Here is a 13,984-nt window from a genome sequence, read left to right as displayed (position 1 = left end):
GATTCAATAGGTACAGATGAGCTGCCACTGTGGTGTAGCAGGTCCCAGGTGGATACCACTTGGAGTCTCTGCTGCTCTTTGAATCCGGTTCTCTGCTGATGTGCCTGGGGGAGCAGCAGAAGGTGTCCCAAGGCAGTGGGCCCTGTGCTCACGTGGGAGACCGGGAAGAAGCTCCTGGCTCCTGTCTTTGACCTAATTCAGCTCTGGGTTTTGCAGTCATTTGGGGTATGAACCAGTGGATGGAAAACCTCTCTCTGCCTTCCAAATAAATAAGCCTTAAAAATAAAACCAAAGCAAGTTGCCTGCCTTGGAAGGGCAGTGCCTTTCTGCCATGGAGATGGTGGTGTTGAGCAGTGCATCAAATAGCTGAGTGGGCTCTGCACCTTGTGTTACGAGACAGGAGCTATGGCCAGGGAAAGGAGTAAGGAGGTTGGGGGTTGTGGTCTGACTGCATCAAGGTAAGACTGACTGTGAGGAGAGATCGTGCAGAGAGCAGGGCATCAGGTGTTTGCCAAGCGCGCATCTGGGGAAGAGAAAGTTCAGGCAGAGGCCACAGCCTAAGCAGAGACCAAGGCATGTGTGTATAACAAAACACTGGGAGATGGTTGTGACCAAAGCGGGGGTAAGGCCATCAAGATGTTGCCTTCCAAGTTTCCTGGACCAGTTTCCTCAGGTTGTCCAAACCTGGATCCTCTTGCCTGCTGTGCAGATAGCCAATTGATGCACATTGAGGTGGGGTTGAGGAGATAGGTGTTCAGTTGCAGAGTAAGGAGCTGGATAGCCTTGGCTCAATGCCCTGGACCCCCCGGGAAGTTACGGGAGGCTCTTTTAGACTGAAATTGGGCTGAGAGGCCCATATTCTCGTCATGTTGAATTTCTGGTTAGTAACACTCATGAGCTTACTTAAGTCAGCAGTATAAGTCTGGGGTCTACCTGCAGGGGGTGGTAGTTAGGTTCTGCCCAGGCCAGGCCAGCAGGTTGTATCCATTGCAGAAGCGAATGGTGTCTTGAATCCAGGGATTAGAATCTCTTAGGGCCAGCCATATCACTGAGGTTGAGCCAATTCCTTTAGCCAGCTTAGGTGGAGAGCAAGGAAAGCTTGTGTGCTGGTGATAGCTTGCTTGTGCCTTTGAGACACTTTGCAAGGGCAGTCTGAGGGAGAGAAGATGGCGGTGTGGACCAGGATGGTGACGTGTGTGTGTGGTGGCGGCAGGGCAATGGGTTGGTTCTGGGGATTGTTTGACATTGGAGCTGACAGAATTTCCAGTGAGCTACTGTAGTGGGCTTCAGGGGCCTTTGGTGTAGTTTGAGATGTGTTATGCTCTGGAGCTCCGCTAGGGGACACTGATGTAGCTGGAGGACTTGGGATGGAGCCTCCAGTTTGGTCGTGTTGGCTTGGATGTGCCACATAAGCCCAGAGAATTGTGAACTGACCACAAAAAGTTCCATAAACAGAGAAGCCCACAGACCTGGATCTCTCGCATGGGAAGAAATGGAGCCCCGGGGCCACTGAGTGAAAGGCAGGAGGAAGGCTGTTCTCTTGGCTCCTCAAAGTTGAGTTCGTGAGCAGCCGTGGGTGATGGGCTGTGGGTGCCGTCACCTGTGATTCTGTAGAGGGCCGTGGTGTTTCACAGTGCTCTTCATGTGGTTGCCTGTGTTCAACGGAGGGATAAAATCAGACTTTGTAGAGGCACCTCAGCACTGCCTCATGCTGGCTCACGGAGCAGTGGCAGAATGAGGGACCAGAGCGTTGTAGCAGGATTACAGCAGCATTCATGCTGGGGATCTTGGGAAAAGGCATGGGATGGCTGGTGCCTTCCCCTATACTGGACAGAGCTCCATGTGCTGTTCCCATCAGAACCCTGTGTGGGCGGTTCTTACTGCAGTTCTAAGTCAGTGCTGAACCCACACCAGAAGCAGTTCTGCCTGGCTGCAGTGTCGTGCTTCAGCAGGTGAGGGATGCTAAGTGAACCGGCACTGTGGCACAGCAGATAACAGCTACCACCTGTGATGCCAGTATCCCGTCTGGGTGCTGGTTCAAGTCCCAGCTGTTTCACTGTGACCCAGTTGCCTGCTGATGCCAGGGACAAGCAGCGACAAGATGGTCCAAATGTTTTTGGCGGCTACCACCCGTGTGCGAGACTCGGAAGAAGCACCTGGCTCTTAAAGGCTGCTGACCCAGTCATGGCTCTTGTGGACATCTGGGGAATGAACCAGTGGATGAAAGATCTCTCTCCATCTCCTCTCTTGGTAACTCCTTCAAAATAAACATTTCCAGTTAGGCACTGTGCTTTGTGCCTGTGCGAGTTGGAAAGGCAGATATACAGAGAGGAGGAGAGGCAGAGAGGAAGATCTTCGTCTGATGTTTCACTCACCAAACGGCTGAAATGACTGGAGCTGAGCCAATCCAAAGGCAGGATCCTGGAGCTTCTTCTGGGTCTCTCACGTGGGTGCAGGGTCCCAAGGCTTTGGACTGTCCTTGACCGCTTTCCCAGGCCACAAGCAGGGAGTTGGATGGGAAGTGGAGCTGCCGGGATTAGAACCGGCACCCCTATGGGATCTCTGCATGTTCAAGGCGAGGACTTAAACCACTACGTTACCGTGCCAGGCCCGAATGTCTCTTTTTATTATTATTATTGGAGAGTCAAATATACAGAAGAGGAGGAGACAGAAAGGAAGACCTGTCCATTGATTGACTCCCCAAGTGGATGCAATGGCCAGAGTTGTTCTCATCTGAAGCCAGGAACCAGGATCCTCCTCCAGGTCTCCCACGTGGGTGCACAATCCCAAGGCTTTGGGCCGTCCTCAACTGCTCTCCCAGTGGGGAGGGGTAAGAGAACTTGGGGAGGAGGGAAGGGAAATCTCAGGGCCTATGGAACTGTATCATAAAATGATGATAAAAAAGTATTAAAAAAATAAAGTTTGAAGTGTACAGAGCCTAAACTACCTCGCCTGTCCTTTCTTTCCTACTGGTCTGCATGTGTTTGTATTTTACAGCACATGCGCATGCTCCTGGTCAAGGTTATCTGACTTGGTGCAACAATCCCATCTTCCAGCAACTCCACCAACATCACCTCCACAGACGCTGTTGGAGTGCACATGTGAGGATAACAATGACCACTAGGTGTCAGCCTTGTCTTTTGCAAATTTGTTCTCCAGCCCCAGACGGCTTCCAGAGCAGCGGTGGCTGGGATGCCTCCCAACACCAGCTCCCAAGGAGAGGGTGGCGCTGAACGTTCTGCTACCCTTTCTTCTGCAGCCTGCAGGTCCTGGAGCAGGGCCCAAATGCCTCTGTCACAGAGGGAATCTGAATGGGGAGACAATGGGGTCTCCAAGCCACGCTGTTGTGGGCAGGGTTCCCAGGCAGGCAGCTGGTCCCTCTGCGCCTTCCTGCACCTGCCCAGAGACATTAGCTGCTAGGAGGCCCAGCCAGCAGGGACTCTGTGACAGCTGCTGATCCCCTCCTGCACCGTCCTTGCAGCCTTTGTCCATGAGAACCATCCATGTACATCATGAATCACATTTATTTTATTATTTTTTAAAGATTTATTTTTATTGCAAAGTCAGATATACAGAGAGGAAGAGAAACAGAGAGGAAGATCTGTCCAACGATTCACTTCCCAAGTGACCACAATGGCCAATGCTGCGCCAATCCAAAACCAGTAACCAGGAACCTCTTCCGGGTCTCCCACACTGATACAGGATCCTAAGGCTTTGGACTGTCCTGGATTGCTTTCCCAGGCCACAAGCAGGGAGCTGGATGGGAAGTGGAGCAGCCAGGATTAGAACCGGCGCCCATATGGGATCCTGGCACGTTCAAGGCGAGGACTTTAGCCGCTAGGCCACGCTGCTGGGCCCAACATTTATTTTTCTTACCTTAAGCAACATTTACATCTACAGAAGAGTTAAGAGGATAGGTTAGGTACCCACGTGCATGGTACCTAGAGTCAGGAGGAACATTTTGCTGACCATGTTGGGATGAAGTTCCTAAAGGTGATGCCCTCCAGAGCAGCCGCAGTGCCATTGTTGCACTAAATGTCACGTCTCAGCATGGGATATCCAGTGTTGTCCCAGCTGTCACCTTGTTTTGGGTCAGGGCCCGGCAGGATCTGCTCCTGGGGTCTGGGTGTTCTGTCTTCCTGGGTCACTCTGCCCCCTGAATCTTTGCTCTTTGCTCCCTCGGTTTCCTCCTGGCACTGGTGACACTGGTTGTTGGATGGCGTGAGCCCCAGCCCAGGTCTGGCGGTTTCCTTGTGGGTTTTTGTCCTCTGTTTTGGGGGATCTGGAGGTCGTGTCTTGACCCTCTCCTGTGAACCTGTTGCTGATGATGGTGATGCTGCGTTTGCTCACCATGTGATGGAAGTGAGGCTGGGGTGGTTGAGTAACTTCTGCCTTTGTATGATTTTCATTGGCTGCATGTGACTAGTGGTCTGGGATGGGACAGCCGATCTTTGGGCTGTATTTTTGTGGGTTTTTTTTTTTGTTTATTTGTTTTTAAGATTTATTTTTTTTTTTTATTGGAAAGTCAGGATTATAGAGAGAAAAACCATCCGCTCGTTCATGTCCCGAGTGATCGCAGCAGCTGGAGCTGAGTCTGTTTGGAGCCAGGAGCTCTCCCAGGTCTCCCACGCTGGTGCAGGGTCCCAAGGACTTGGGCCATCCTCGACTACTTTCCCAGGCCACAGGTAGGGAGCTGGATGGGAAGTGGAGCTGCCAGGATTAGAAGTGGCAACTGTATGGGATCCTGGCGCATGCAAGGTGAGGATTTTAGCCACTAGGCTATTGTCCCCCCCCCCTTTTTAAGGTTTGTTTGTTTGTTTGTTTGTTTATTTATTTAAAAGGCAGAGAGATCTTTCATCTGCTGGTTCACTTCCCAAATGATCACAAAGGCCTGGAATGGTCCAGGCCAAAGCCAGGAGTCAGCAACGCCATCGAGTCTCCCATGTGAGTATAGCAAGGGTCCCAGCACATGGGCATCTTCTGCTTTCTCAGGCATGTTAACAGGAAGCTAGAACAGAAGTGGAGTGTTACAAGCAGTGGCTTAACCCACTGTACCACCGTGCAGGTGTCTGGCATGGACAGTCCTGACAAGACCTGGAAGGTGAGGCTGAGTACTTCATGTGTGGCGCATCAAGGCCTGGTCGCCCCACGGCTGGGTATGCTGCCCTGAAGAGGTCGTGGAAATACAGTGTGAAGTGGATGAAAGTACATCCTAAGTGTGCCGCTCCAGGCAGTGAGGCTCAGCAAGTGTGCAAGCCTCTTTAATGCTACGTAGTCCCGATGGAGACCATTCCCACCATCACCCTGAAGGCCCGTTTCTGGGTGCCTCCACCCAGTGGGCTCCGGCTGGGACTGCAGCCTCCCATCCTGGAGCTGCCTCACAGCCAGACGCTCCAAATTCAGTGATACGTTTGCCTTTGTGCTTAAAATTGGTGTTTAATTCTTTCTATTTGAATGACATAGAGAGACATCTTCCATTGACTGGTTCATCTCCAATGCCTACCCTAGCCAGGGTTGGTCCTGACTGAAGTCAGCAGCCCAAAATCTCCATCTGGATCTCCCATGCAGAGAAACAAGTTCTGGAACCATCCATCCCGTACTGCCTTCTTGCATTAGCAAGAAGCTGGATTGGGAGCAGAGTTGGGAACTTACACAGGGGAGACCCCCAACTGTTGTCTTAACAGATGCACCCCAGGCTCACCCCACGAGCCGGGGTTTTACCCTGGCGTTGCCTGTGTTAGCCCAGGGACCCTCTCGAGCCTCAGAGAATGAGAGGTGTAAGGGCATGCACCCCGAGGGATGTTGGGCAGGTAACTGGGTAAGCATCTGCGGTGCTTCAGTTGGCAGCTGCGGCTTTGCTGCCTTGTGGATGTCTCAGGCTCCCAGCCACCCTGCCTGTGGATGTGTGTGGGAGAAGGGGTCCACCCAAAGGTCCAGCACAGGCCCACGAGTGTGTGTGTGTACTGTTGCCTCAGTCCCTGTATGTGTCTGACTGTGACTTCCTTGATATTCAACTGGTGATGCACAGTCGCCAAAAAGCTGATTTATAGTCGTGGCAACTGTCACTCTGGGAATGGTGAGAAACATGAGACTGTCCCCATTGCTGTCAGACAGAATCGGTGCCCAGAGCCCAGCAGGCCCGGCTGTCCTCTGGCTGGCTGGCCGGCCCTGGCTTGTCCACTCCAGGAGGATGTGAGAACCTCTTCTGTGTTGGCTTCACCCCACATCCCAGGGCCCAGCGGACCTGGCTGCCTCAGAGCCAGTGCTGGGACCTCACAGCCGAGGGGGGCTTTCCTGAAGCCAGGCACCTCAGCTAGCAGGTGGGATGCCTGGGGACTTTGTCCGGGACATTCTGGAGGGGGCTTGGCACTGCTCACAAAGGCTTCTCTGGCTGTGGAGTAGATTTCTGGAGAAGGGAGCAGGTGCTGTAGGACCTCACACTGTGGTTTTCTTTTTTCTTTTTCTTTTTTTTTTTTTAAAGATTTTATTGTTATTGGAAAGCCGGATATACAGAGAGGAGGAGAGACAGAGAGGAAGATCTTCCATCCGATGTTTCACTCCCCAAGTGAGCTGCAACGAGCCGGTACGCGCCGATCCGATGCTGGGAACCTGGAACCCCTTCCGAGTCTCCCACGCGGGTGCAGGGTCCCAATGCATTGGGCCGTCCTCGACTGCTTTCCCAGGCCACAAGCAGGGAGCTGGATGGGAAGTGGAGCTGCCAGGATTAGAACCAGCGCCCATATGGGATCCCGGGGCTTTCAAGGCGAGGACTTTAGCCGCTAGGCCACAGCGCTGGGCCCACACTGTGGTTTTCCTGCAGTGGGAGTTAAGTCCTCTCCTTTCTGACCCCTGACCCTGGGCTTTTGGCTTTCTCTTCTCTTTGGATTTCTGATGCTTTCTCTGGAGGGACGCAGCAGACATGTCCTTGGGTAGGCTGGAGAGAGAGCAGGGCGGGCTGGCTTGGAGGACGACACCTCGCCAGTTGCATACCTTTCCTGACATCTGCTTTTTCTCCCTGGTCTCAGGAAGCAAAATATTTTTTGAACTGAACGATACATTTGTTATCTGGTGATACTCAACTTCTGGTCTGGTTGCCTTAGCAACTTCAAGACAGACTACAGCAGTGTTTTTTCAGTGTGTGTTCTTGAAAATTCAGGTCTTCAGAAATATTTCATGAACCTGGGTCTATCTGGGCTCGCAGGTGCGGAAGCTGCCTCCCACTCCACTGTTTCCTGGAATGTCACAGTGCACGGTGCAGACTCGGACGTGGGCTGTGCATGAACTGGCTTGGTGTTCTCAAAGCCAGGGCTTCCTTCTTCTTCCTATTTCTGATCACATTTGTCCCATGGCTGGGCTGCAGGTGACCGCAGCCCAGCGGTGTCTTCTACAGCTTCTGTGATGTGACCTAGGTCCTCCCTGCCACGTCCTTTCCCTCTGTTCAGGCTGTGATTTGCTGGTGTCCTTCCCCCAGGTGGGGAGCAGGAATCAGTCTGACCGTGACCTTGCCTTTCCTCACTGCAGTGCTCCTTAGGCTCCGTCCTCCCTTCCCCGCTCTTCACCTGCTTCCTGGAGCAGCTGTAGTTCGTGCTGGGGAAGGGGCTTTGAGACCCTCCTCACCGACGGGACTTGTTGAGAGACAGTGCCAACCTGCCTCCTTCGTGAAAGGCAGAGAAGCTTCCAGACTGGAGTGGATTCCAGAATACAGGAAACCAGGGTCCAAGGGAGCTGGACATCAGCCACTTCTTGGTCTCCTCCTGTCGCACACATTAGCATGGAAGCCCAGGATGGGCTGGTCTTGCAGGAGGCCACACAGCAAAGCTGCTGACAGGATCACACTGAGTCCCCGTCCCCTTGTCATGAACTTTGGGCCTGTCACATGCTAATAATCCTTATCCTGTTTCGGGGGTGGGGGCGGAGCCTGGGTGCAGGGAGGATGGTAGGCGTGGCCTGAGCATCCCCTTCCCTGGGGGCCCCACAAGGAGGGACCTGTGGCTTGATATCCAGCTGTGGCTGTGCCAGCTAAGGATGTCAGAGTGGCCCCCTGGCTGACCTCCACCTTACATGCGTGGTGGCCATACTTCTGTCTGCAGCACAGATAAGGTCTGGGCAGAGACAAAGCGTGAACACGGAAGGGAAAGGTGTGATGGGTGTTGCTCTCAGCCCTTGCCTCAGTGTCTTTACAGACCCTGACCAGCACCAGGGTCTAGAGAGGGGGGTGTGTGTGTGTGTTTCAGAGAGAGAGACAGAGACAGAGAGACAGAGAGAGAAGCTGTCTTCTATCTGCTGATTCTCTTCCCAAATGCAGGGCCAGACTGAAGCCAGGAGGCAGGCGGGTGGGTGGCAGTGATGATGCACTTGGCCCGTCACCCTCAGCCTCCCAGGCTTAGCAGTAGGAGGCAGAGTAGCTGGGACTCGAACTAGGCGCTCTGACATGGCAGGTGGTGTCCACCGCTGAGCCACAGCAGCTGTCCCCCTGAGATCTTAGTGGTTTTCAGAAGTGGATTTGGGCTGGATGAAGGCGAGTGTGAGCACGGTCACTTACCTGGGGCTCTCCAGGGCTCTCCTCCCGACTGGTGGCCAGGAGGCAGGTAAATTTAGTCCTCTAAGGCTGCTGTGTGTCAGCTCTGCGGGCTACGGGCCTTTTAGCCGCAGCTGGGGGTGTGGAACCAAGTCACTCTTGGGCCTCGTCCTCAGGGGGATCTCGGAGCAGTGGGGATATGGACATGGAGAAGTGCACAGCCAGCAGTCAGGTGTGGGGTTGGGCAACACGTGGGTGTTGGCTGGGGAGACAGCTGTGGGCTGATCCAAGGCAAGCTGAATGAAAGGATTCTCAAGATGCCAGGGGGCATGCAGCCCTTGGGACTGCTCATGTTGGAGCCTTCATCAACCTTAGGCTTAAAGGGGCAGAGGGCTGTGCCACAGTCTGTTGGATCAGTATTGTTATCTCACCCATTTTATAGATGAGGAAACTGAGACCAAGGAAGGTTAAAGTCCTGGTCAGAGATGCACAGCTGGCAGGGGCAGGATCCGTACTCAGCTATACCTAACTGATCACCCCACCTGCCTCTCTGCCTGCCGAACCTGACCATGCCCAGCAGCCAGTGAGCAGAAACGGGCTTGGCACCAACAGCCCTTCCCCAAGCCATTCTTGCTGATTGTTACGCGGTGGGGCCGTGTGCTTGCTCTTTCTCTCTTGCTCTCTTTCTCTCTTTCTCTCTTTCTCTCTTTCTCTCTGGCATTCACAGCCACCAGGGGGACAGGTGGGTCACTGGGGAGTGCCCACAGAGGACAGGTCTCCGGGCTCCGGGAAGCTGTGGGCTCCTTTGGAGAGCGGTTGCTATGCAGCCTTGTTTATCCAAGGAGAGTCTTGCGCACAGCAGCGGCCGCCCCAGCACCTGCCCAGACAGGAGGGTGCTGCCCAGGAGGGCGGGCGGGCCAAGCTTGGGGCTGCCCTGTCCTTGCCCCAACCGGATTCACAGGCAACATTGCCTTTGGAGGGACCAGGGACCCTGGATTCCTCCAGGGACAGGGCTTTGACCTCTGGACAGAGAGGTGAGAAACTGTGGGTCCACGGGCTGTTTGGAGGAAAGTGGGGAAGAGGAGGAGGGAGGAGTAAGACCCCTGAAATCGTTGGAGGGCAAAAGGGATGTGGCAAGAGGAAAGATGTGACGCCAGAGGACCTGTAGGCTGTGTGGTTGTGGGCAGGACCCTGCCCCTCTCTGGGCTTTTGTGCATTCACTCCAAAAAAGGAGGAAGAGGAGGGGCTGCCCGACTCATGGCCTGTGTCAGTGGGCAGTATTCTCGGTTTGGGGGTAGAGCTCCCAGGGGGTGCCAAGGGTGGTGGTGTCCTGAGGGATGGGTGGCAGGCATGGGGGTGTCTGGTTCGAGCTCAGGGTTTGGGCTCTAACACCAAGTCAGTGATGCTCTCACCAGCCATGTGGGTTTGGGCTGCTTCCCACCCCCAAGTCTCAGGTTCCCCGCTGTCAAGTGGGGTGCCGCTTGCGACAGTGGAGAGGGTCAGAGAGCAGCTGGACGGCATGGTCACTTCTGTTGCCATAGGAACTGCCATGCTCTGCTGTGGAGCTCATGGCCCTTCCCTTCACTAGGGTTTCACCAAGTACCTCTCCAGGACTTGTTGCCTGGGGACCTGGCAGGGCTGGTGTGACCTCAGGGTCACCTGGGAGGCAGGCTGCATAGTTCGCTGTTGCCCAGCTCTAGGACCTAGGTCAGGCTCCATCCTGTGCCTCATGAATCCCCGGCAGTTTCTGTGGTGCAGGTTACCTGGCTGCCTGCATCGGCACCGTGGGTACCCATGGATCCAGATCTGCAGACAGGTGCAGCAGTGAGTGGGGGTGGGAGCTGCCGGCCCGAGCCCTGGGGACGCCTGCTCTGGAGGCAGCAGCATCCTCCAGTCACGCTCAGTCTAATTTATCCCATTGTTTCCCTGTGGGACGTTCAGGTCAGTTCCAGATCCGGGCCACCATCCAGACAGTTGTTGTGTGAGCCTATTTAGGAGCAAAACTGCTGGCCCTTAGGCCCTTGGGCCTGCTAGTCAAGGCCAGGCCACTTTCCGGAGTGCCTATGCCTGCCCCTGCCAGCCTGGCCTGGGTCCACGTGTAGGTCTACCACTCACTGTTGTGGATGCCCATTTTGGTAGGGTGTTGCCAGGCAGCTGAGCACCTGCCTCCAGCCTATCTTTCTCTCCTACTTTTCCTTCCCTTCTGGGCATCTCACTGCCCTCCGTGCCCCTCTGCACCGCGCCCCCTCCGCACCTCTCCCGTCTTATGAGGTGGGCTTCACTCCTCAGCATGATTTCTCTGCCCTTGATCTTTGCGCTACAGACCTGCCCTCTGTGGCTGAGCTGGAGACTCCCGCTTCATTTCAAAGCCCCTGGGTTTTGGCCCAGCGCAGCTCCAGTCCCTGCCCGGGGGCCGGGCGGGGTGGATTTCTCGGAGGGGGGGAAGCCATTGATGTTTCTGAGGTTGAGCCCAGCACATGAATTGGAGAGGCGCATGTCCAGGCCTGTCCCTGAGGAGTCCACCTTCCTGTGAACGGTGGGGGGAAGGGCAGAGCTGCGACTGGAGCCCTCCGAGCTCCTTGCAGAGACATTCCTGTCATGTGCCTGTTTCTGGCACGTGACAGGGAAGCCGGTGCCCGAGTCTGGTCTTGGCAGCTTTGCAGGGACTGTCATGGGAAAGGGTGTCTGGGTTCTCAGTCACTCGGTTACTTTGAGGTCTGGGTGCCTGCAGGGCTCAGAGACAGGCTGGAGGTGTGGGCTCCTGCTGGTGGAGCAGGCATTCCTCTGACAGCCCCTGCACATGGCATTCCTGGAGCCATGAGCTGGACACTTTTCCTGTCAAGTTCCCAGGAGTGGGGCCAAGAGCTAGAACCTTCTCCTCCAGTGTGGACAGTTTAGCCATGGCAGGAGGCCACCAGGTCCCCAGCCCATGGCTGCAGCAGGATTCGCTGCAACGACTTGCCATGCAGGAGCCACACAGGAGCCATAGGCTCGCCCCAGGGCCTACATGGCCGTGGCAGCTGTTGTACTGGGGCTTTGGTGGGCAGCTACAGAAGTCCACTCTGCATGCAGCCCCACCGGAGGCCTTGGTGGCTGCTGGCTGTCACCATGTGCTGGGGTAGGTACTGACTCCTGAAGGCCATGGGCGTGTGTTCCCGACACTACAGTTGTGTCCCCCTGCTCTACCAAAAAGGCGTACGTTGCAGCCTTGTCCCTAATGTGCTGGTCTTGGGAGGGGAGGGAGGTGCATGTGGGGTTGATGAGGTACGAGCTGGGCCCCTGTGATGGGTTTAATGTCCCAGAAGAGCCCAGAGCGCACCCCTCTGTGCTGTAGAACACATGGGGAGCAGGTGGCCGCCCACAGCCAAGGAGGAGTCCTCAGCAGGGGTCCTGTGACCGTCAAGTCCAGTTCTATGAGTTGCACCAGCCGCCCAGTCTCTGGTGGGGCGTTATGGCGACCCAGGAAAGTGAAAGCTTGGTTCTGTAGGTGCTCCGGGCCTCCGGCTGAACTTGACGAGCTGTGAGGATCTGTCCTGCTTGAAGTCACGGGAGAATGGTGACTGCAATGTGTTACCTGTGCACTTGTTGCTTCATCTCCAATTTCTAGTTACATCTGTGCGCTACCCAAAGGCAGGTGCAGGTTGGGGAGATCGTGGATTCTGTAGATTTCAGCACCGGTTACAGACCCTTTGTCACCTGGGCCATACGGGCTCTGACTATTCCTTCTGTATATTAGCAAAAAACACTTTTTGAAAAGCATTGACTTGAAAGACAGGGTGGCAGGGCTTGGCGGCGTGGCCTAGTGGCTAAGGTTCCCGCCTTGATCCCATACGGCCGCTGGTTCTAATCCCGGCAGCTCCACTTCCTCTCTGTCTCTCCTCCTCTCAGTATATCTGACTTTGTAATAAAAATAAAATAAATCTTTAAAAAAAAAAAAAAAAAAAGAAAGACAGGGTGGCAGACCGAGAGAGAGAAAGGAAAAGATCTTGTATCCTCTGGCTCACTCCCTTAAATGCCCACAGCAGCTAGGGCTGGGCCAGGCTGAAGCCAGGAGCCTGGAACTCCATCTGGGTCTCCCACATGGGTGCAGGGGCTCACCCTTGGGGCCCCTCTGCTGCCTTCCCGGGTGCGTTACCAGGGAGCTGGGTTGGAAGTGGAGCATCCAGGTCTTTTTTTTTTTCTTGTCAAGTGTATTTAAAGGTGAGGAAGTCAAAAGCTCACTCAAGGACAGAGCAGACAGAGGTGGGCGAGGAATGCTGCTGTGTTCATTTTGTGTCCGTATGTGACAGAGGGCGCTCCTTCTTGTTGCTTGGCTTCTCATGACTCTGGGGAGGGAGTTAGTTACATGGTGCCATCCTCCAGTCCCAGGTGAGGGGAAGTCCAGCCCGGGAAAAGTACCATTTGACTGACAAGTAGGCAGACTGTATTATAAAGGGTGAAGGGTGGTATGATTTCTAATTCCTGAGTCTAAGCTTTCTATCTGTCTATGCCGCTCTATTCCCTTCTGAAATGTCTGGGGTTGCTGAAGGAGGCAGGAACCAAGTGGCATCTACATCGTGAGCAGGCAGCAGGACTTGAGCCAGGCACTCCAGGATGGGGTACAAGCATCCCATGGTGGTGGCTCAGCCCCCTAGACTGCCTCTGCTTCTGGTGTTTGAGGTTTGGCTGTGTGTCTTTCATTGGCCTCCAGGTCTCAGTAATTTTCCTGGCCAGCTGCCTTTTCATAATGTCGCATCAGACACTGTTGTGGGTCCCTGAGTGACCCTGGTTACCTGCTGTGCAGACCCCCCAGGTGGGTGTAGACCCAGCGGGACTGAGAGCGCTGGGCTCAGTGGGATGCCAGGTCCAGCCCTGGACAGACACTGGGCTCCCACTCCACACTGCTTAGATCTCGGAGGATGCAGAAGAAACGTGTTCCATGTGGTTGACACCCTCACTGACAGGGAGGGGAGTCACTCAGAAACCAGTGCAGCAGGGGGGCTGCCTGTGGGGCTTATCCAGGAAGGAGCCTCTTCCCAGACACCTGCTGGCAGGTGTAAGAGGGCCTCCTCTACACCTTGCCTATGGAAGGTGCTGGGTCTCATTCTCATGACCACTTTCAACAAATCCTTCTGATCTCGGGCCTCCCCAGGCAGGGGATCCCATGGCTCACAGTCCAGGGCTGAGCCAGGCTCAGGTGGGGTCAGTCCCACTGCTGCCTTCTGGAGCCTGCGACAGGAGAGTAGCTGGCTGGCTTCCAGTGGGAAGACAGGTTCTGCCAATTCCCGAGCAGTCCAGCCAAAGGAAGTTGGCACAGCCCAATGCCCTGTCTCCAGATGAGAGCTCCAGGGGGCTCCCGGAGGCTAGAGATATGTGTTCTACTCTCTATTTGAAACAAAAATAGAGAGATCGAGAAAGATCAAGAGAGATCTGACATCTGCTGGTTTAGTCCTCAAATGCCCATAAGAGCCAGTCTCCACAAGGGTG

This window comes from Ochotona princeps, chromosome 8, assembly GCF_030435755.1.
Source record: "Ochotona princeps isolate mOchPri1 chromosome 8, mOchPri1.hap1, whole genome shotgun sequence".
Lineage (NCBI taxonomy): Eukaryota > Metazoa > Chordata > Mammalia > Lagomorpha > Ochotonidae > Ochotona > Ochotona princeps.
Note: the sequence above shows the minus strand (reverse complement) of the source record.